General features: G+C 36.7%; 1 non-coding gene across 1 annotated transcript; it reads left to right on the top strand.

The window, feature by feature from the left end:
* Positions 1-1,057: 1,057 nt before the first annotated feature.
* LOC122101455 lies at positions 1,058-1,164 on the top strand. Its single transcript, XR_006146386.1, has one exon. It is a non-coding gene; the product is annotated as a U6 spliceosomal RNA (small nuclear RNA).
* The last annotated feature ends 4,571 nt before the right edge of the window (positions 1,165-5,735 follow it).

Raw genomic sequence — 5,735 nt, 5'->3', positions numbered from 1 at the left:
AAAGACTTGGAAAAAATTATATCAAGCGAAGTAAGCCAGGCCCAAAGAAACATAGGCCCCATGGTTTCCCTTATTTGCAATATCTAGTATATGTATGAGTCAAGCAGGAAAGGTCAGATAATGTGATGTTAGGAAAATGAACCCTTAGATATGTATTTTAATGTTTTTTTCTTTCATGCATGTGTTTCTAACGCATTTATAAGATTATTTATTTGTTGCTTTGTATGTCCCTCCCCCCCAGTATAATCCCTGCTTTCACTTTATTTGATGTCAGTATAACTTGTGGAGGAGATGGGGAGAAACAAGTCGTTTTAGTATACAGGTGGACCTGTTGCAACAATGAGAAGTACAAGTTGTCATGTCGAAAACGATCTTTACAACGTCGTTGCAGGGGGGGGGGGGCTGGGGGGGGAGAGGGAGAAGGATTGGGACTGGGGAGGGAGGGGTAGGCTGGGAAGGGACGTGAAGGGTAAACAAAGGAGGATGCTGCAATGCTTGGTAAGAAATGTACGCATTATCCTGCCCATGTAATTGTAACCCTTCTGTACATTATGTTCACAAATAAAATAAATTAAATTAATTAATTAAAAAAAACAAAGCCTTAACTCTTCGCTGTTTCTTCATACAAAGACTTTGCAGCTTCTCATTAGTAAGGTTTCTATAAACTCTGAAATGTACATACTTAGTAGTATATGTATGCCACCATAAATCTTAAATACTTTATAGAAAAGTTATATGACCTACCAAACAATCTTAATTTTGGCATATAAGCAAGTTCCCAAAATTAAACATATTTAAAACATTAAAACTTTAAAAAAAAACTTAACACTTGCTGCAGTGTTCATTATGATAGGTGCCTCCTCCTACACATCTGTTGAACAACAAATATGAGAAATTATTTTGTTTTTGACATATCAATCTTGACTTTAGGCTTAAATGTGTGCTTATGTAAGAAATACATGGTTCTAAAATTTCACAACAATTCTTTTGAACTTATTTTTTGTTGAATTGTCTAGTTTAAGAAAATCAATTCCACTTTATATATAAAAAATGTTCTGTGCTCAATTCAACAGCACATACATTAAAATTGGAACAATACAGAGAAGATTAGCATGGTCCCTGTGCATGTATGACACACAAATTGGAGAAGCGCTCCACATTTTTACAATAACAGATGCTGGAGGGGATGTGGCCAGAAGGGAACCCTACTTCATTCTTGGTGGGAGTGTAAACTTGTTCAACCACTTGGAAAGCAGTATGGAGGTTCCTTAAAAGATTCCACATAGAGCTCCCGTATGACCCAGCAATCCCACTTTTGGGCATTCACCTAAATAGTCAGCAAAAAGACCATATTAAAATCATCAATACTATTGTGTTTATTGCAGCAGTATTTCCCATAGCTAAGATATGGAACCAACCCCAATGTCCCTCAGTAGATGACTGGATCAAGAAAACATTGTGAGTTTGTGTGTGTGTGTGTGTGTGTGTGTGTGTGTGTGTGTGTGTGTGTGTATGGGAATTCTATCATCCATCAGAAAGAATGACATCGCCTAATTTGTTACGGAATGGAAAGACTTGGAAAAATTATATTAACTAAAATAATCCAAGTCCAAAGAAACATCAGTCACGTGGTATCCCTTATTGGCAATAATTAATATATGTTGTGGATAAGCAGAAAAGGTCAAAAGCTATGTGCATATGAATAGATAAGGTGATGTTAAACTAAATGAACTCCAAGATAGGGACACAAGTGGGTTTTTTTTTCTTGCTGTTGTTTCTAAAGTATTTATAATGTACAATGTGATTTTTTTGTTTTTTATATGGTCCTCCCACACAGAAATAAACATTTTTTACAGTCAACCTTGAAAAGCCATTGATAAGCGTTGATAGACCATTTCTGTAAGTGGTAGCAGAATATGATTAATGGCTTTGCAAGGATGCCAGATTGCCTCATTTTGAGACAATTAAAACAGGAATTTAGTCAGCTGTTTTTGTATCATTAGGGCAAAAACCCATTGATGCTAGTCCAGGTGATCACTGAGGCCCAGAGAAGCTAATACATTGACTAGTAATCTTAGACCTCTAAAAACAAAACAAACAAGTAAAAAACTCCAGTAAGCAAGGCCGGTCAAGGCTCCTATCACAGCCTACATGAAGTCAGGAAAAAACTGAAGCTGGGACTCATTTAGCTGATAACTAATACATTTTTTATGAGGCAGGCTGAAATTAAAGACTCCTGAGAGAAGGTAGGAAAGACTGATCAGAGGGACTAAAATTGGTCACACAAAGATTGGAAAATAGAATTCCTTATAAAACAAATAAATAATAGAAAGCCTGTGTATGTAAGAACAACAGAGAAGACCAATTCCAGAAATGCACATTTTCTTAGAGGTCAGCTTAATGAATTATCAATGGAAATTTTTGAAATCTTAAATATTTGACCCATGTGGAAGAAGGACAATTGCTCAAGAGAAAGAAAAAGTCATCACTCTGTTAGGAGGTCCAATATCACATTAAGAAGTAATCAAGCACATATTTGTAATAAAAAGAGAAAGTAATTATTCGAAATGAGGGTTTCATTTGTTTTGATGTAAATGTTTTGATTTAGGTGCTAGCGATTACCATACAATTGATCCAGTCCCACAGTTGAGTTGACATTAACTGCAGTATTTCCACATGAAGGAAAAGAGAAAATTTACAAATGTCAGATCAAATGAGTTGAGGTTAAAGTGTTCTAATAGTAATATCTGAGGTTTAGACACAGGTGAAGAGGTGGATTTTCTTTTATAAAAATCACCCATTTTTGCCTGGTGACTGTGGCTCACAGCTGTAATCCTAGCTACCCAGGAAGCTAAGATCTGAGGACTGCTGTTTAAAGCCAACTTGGGCAGGAAAGTCCCTGAGACTCATCTCCATTTAACCACCAGAAAACCAGAAGTGGCAATGTGGTTCAAAAGGTAAAGCATTCACCTTGAGTTGAAGAGCTCAGGGACAGTGCCCATGCCCAGGCTTCAAGCCCCTCGAACAACAACACCACCACCACCAACAACAACAAAAAGTCTCCCTTTTCTTGGACTGCCTACAGCTTTTCCTAACATTCAACAAAGGAGACATTTTATCACCCACTACAAGTAAGTCCTTTTCTAGCTGTTGCAAATAGAAAGATTTTGTATCTTATGTGAAAAGGTTCATATTTGGGGAAACAAATACCAACAGTGGTAACTTTTTTTCCAGTCCTTGAACTCTGGGCCTGGGCCCTGAACATGCTTATACTGGTAGCTTTAATGTGAGCTTGTTTGTTATTTATTGGATTACTGCCCATGAGAGGAATTACTGTGTCATAGGGAGATCTGTTTAGTCTTTTGCAGAAAGTCTGTACTGCACTTCAGAATGGTTGAACAAATTTAATTTCCCATCAACAGTGTAATAAAGTTCCCATTTGGCTATATCCACGTTAGCATTTGCTACTGTCAGTTTTCTTGATAATGGCAATTCAAACTGGAGGAAGAATCTCTCTTTTTTTAATTTTTATTTTTTTATTGTGAAAATACTGTACAGAGGGGTTACAATTACATGGGCAAGATAGTGAGTAAATTTGTTATCAAGCATTGTAGCCTCTTCCTTTGTTTAACCTTCCCATCCCTTCCATCCTTCTTCCCCCCTCACCCAATCCTCCCCCGCCCCCCCGACAAATTGTAAAGTTTGTTTTCGACATGACAACTTGTACTTCTCATTGTTGCAACAGGTCCACCTGTATCCTTAAACGACTTGTTTTTCCCCTTCACCTCCACAAATTATACCGAGATCAAATACAGGGAAAGAAGGGGTTATACTGTGGGGGAGGGACATACGAAACAACAAAGAAATAATCTTATAATTGCGTTAGAAACAAATGCAAGAAAGAAAAAAAACATTTAAATACATATCTTAGGGTTCATTTTCCTAACATCACCTTATCTGACCTTTTCTGCTTGACTCATACATATACTAGATATTGCAAATAAGAGAAATCATGGGACCTATGTTTCTTTGGGCTTGGCTTACTTCACTTAATATAATTTTTTCCAAGTCTTTCCATTTCCTAACAAATGGGGCAATGTCATTCTTTCTGATGGAGGCATAGAATTCCATTGTGTATATATACCATATTTTCTTGATCCATTCATCTACTGAGGGGCATCTGGGCTGGTTCCATATCTTAGCTATGGTAAATAATGCTGCAATAAACATAGTTGTGCTGGTAGCTTTAGTGTGGTCTTGTTTGTAAACATTTGGGTAAATGCCCAAAAGTGGGACTGTTGGGTCAAATGGAAGCTCTATGTAGAGTCTTTTGAGGAACATCCATACTACTTTCCAAAGTGGTTGAACAAGTTTACACTCCCACCAACAATGAAGTAAGGTTCCCTTCTGTCCACATCCCCTCCAGCATCTGTTGTTATTAGAGTTCTAGATTTTTGCCTTTCTAACTAGGGAGAGGTAGTATCTCAATGTTGTTTTGATTTGTATTTCTTTTATGGTTTGGGCAACGGACAAGGGTCTCATATCTAAAATATACTTGGAATTCAAAAAATTAAATCCCCCAACAACAAATCCTCAAAGAAACAACTGCTAATGACTTAAAGAGAAACTTCTCTGAAGAAGAAAGAGGGATGGCCAATAGACACATGAAGAAATGCTCAACCTCCATAGCCATAGAAGAATCTCTCTTGTAGATTTGTAGGTACCTTCTAACTACCATGAATGAATGAATATGTGAAACCTATATTGCTCGAGTCTGCATTCCTTTCTCTTGGTATAATTTTCCCAAGGCTTTGAAGTTCCTTAAGACTGGTAAACAGTCATCCTTTCTGATGGGTGAATAGAATTCCAGTGTGTGTGTGTGTGTGTGTGTGTGTGTGTGTGTGTGTGTGTGTGTGTGTGTGTGTGTAAGATGACTATAGGCCTATGAGTTCATTTCTAAGCCTTCTCTTTCAACTGTAATTTTGTAATTCAATAATACATTTGGATTGCTTTCTCTATTGCATTGAATAATATTGTAGGGATGTTTATGAGTATTGCATTGCCAATTGTTTGGGGGCAGTATTGCAGTTTTCACAATGCTAATTCTTCCAACCAGGGGCATTGAAAGACTTTCCATTTTCTTGAATCTCCTTCAATTTCGCTTTTAGGCTTTTAAAGTTTTCACAATAGAAGTCTTTCACATTTTTGTTAAATTAATTAATTCCTAGTTTTATTGTTGTTTTGTTTTGCTTAGATTTGATTTGCTTTTGAGGCTAATACATATGAGGTTGTTTTTTGGATTTCAGCCTGGATCTTCCCATTGTTGGTAACACAGGAAAACTACTGATTCTTGTAGGTTTTATACCCTGCTACATTGCTGAAGATTAGCATCACTTTTACTAACTTTGGGGGGGGAAGCTATAGGGTCCTTTATATAAAGTATCATTTCATCTGTGAAAGGGGATAGTTTTATTTCTTTTATATTTGGATCCCTTTTATATTTTTCTCTTGCCTATTGTCCTTGGTAGAAAGTCCACTACTATATTGAAGGGTAGTAGAGAGAGTGGACATCCTTTTCTCATTCATGATTTTAATGTCTTCATGCCTCCATCGTTAGGTACATGCTTATTTTCTCTTTGTCCTATACATACTCTGTATTATATTGAGGAAAGTTCCATGCGTTCTTATCAATCATAAAGGGGTATTGGAGTTTGTTAAAAGCTATTTCTACAACC

Source organism: Dipodomys spectabilis, unplaced genomic scaffold, assembly GCF_019054845.1.
Source record: "Dipodomys spectabilis isolate Male_0828 unplaced genomic scaffold, ASM1905484v1 ptg000667l, whole genome shotgun sequence".
Taxonomy (NCBI): Eukaryota; Metazoa; Chordata; class Mammalia; order Rodentia; family Heteromyidae; genus Dipodomys; species Dipodomys spectabilis.
This window is presented reverse-complemented; position numbering and strand designations above follow the sequence as displayed.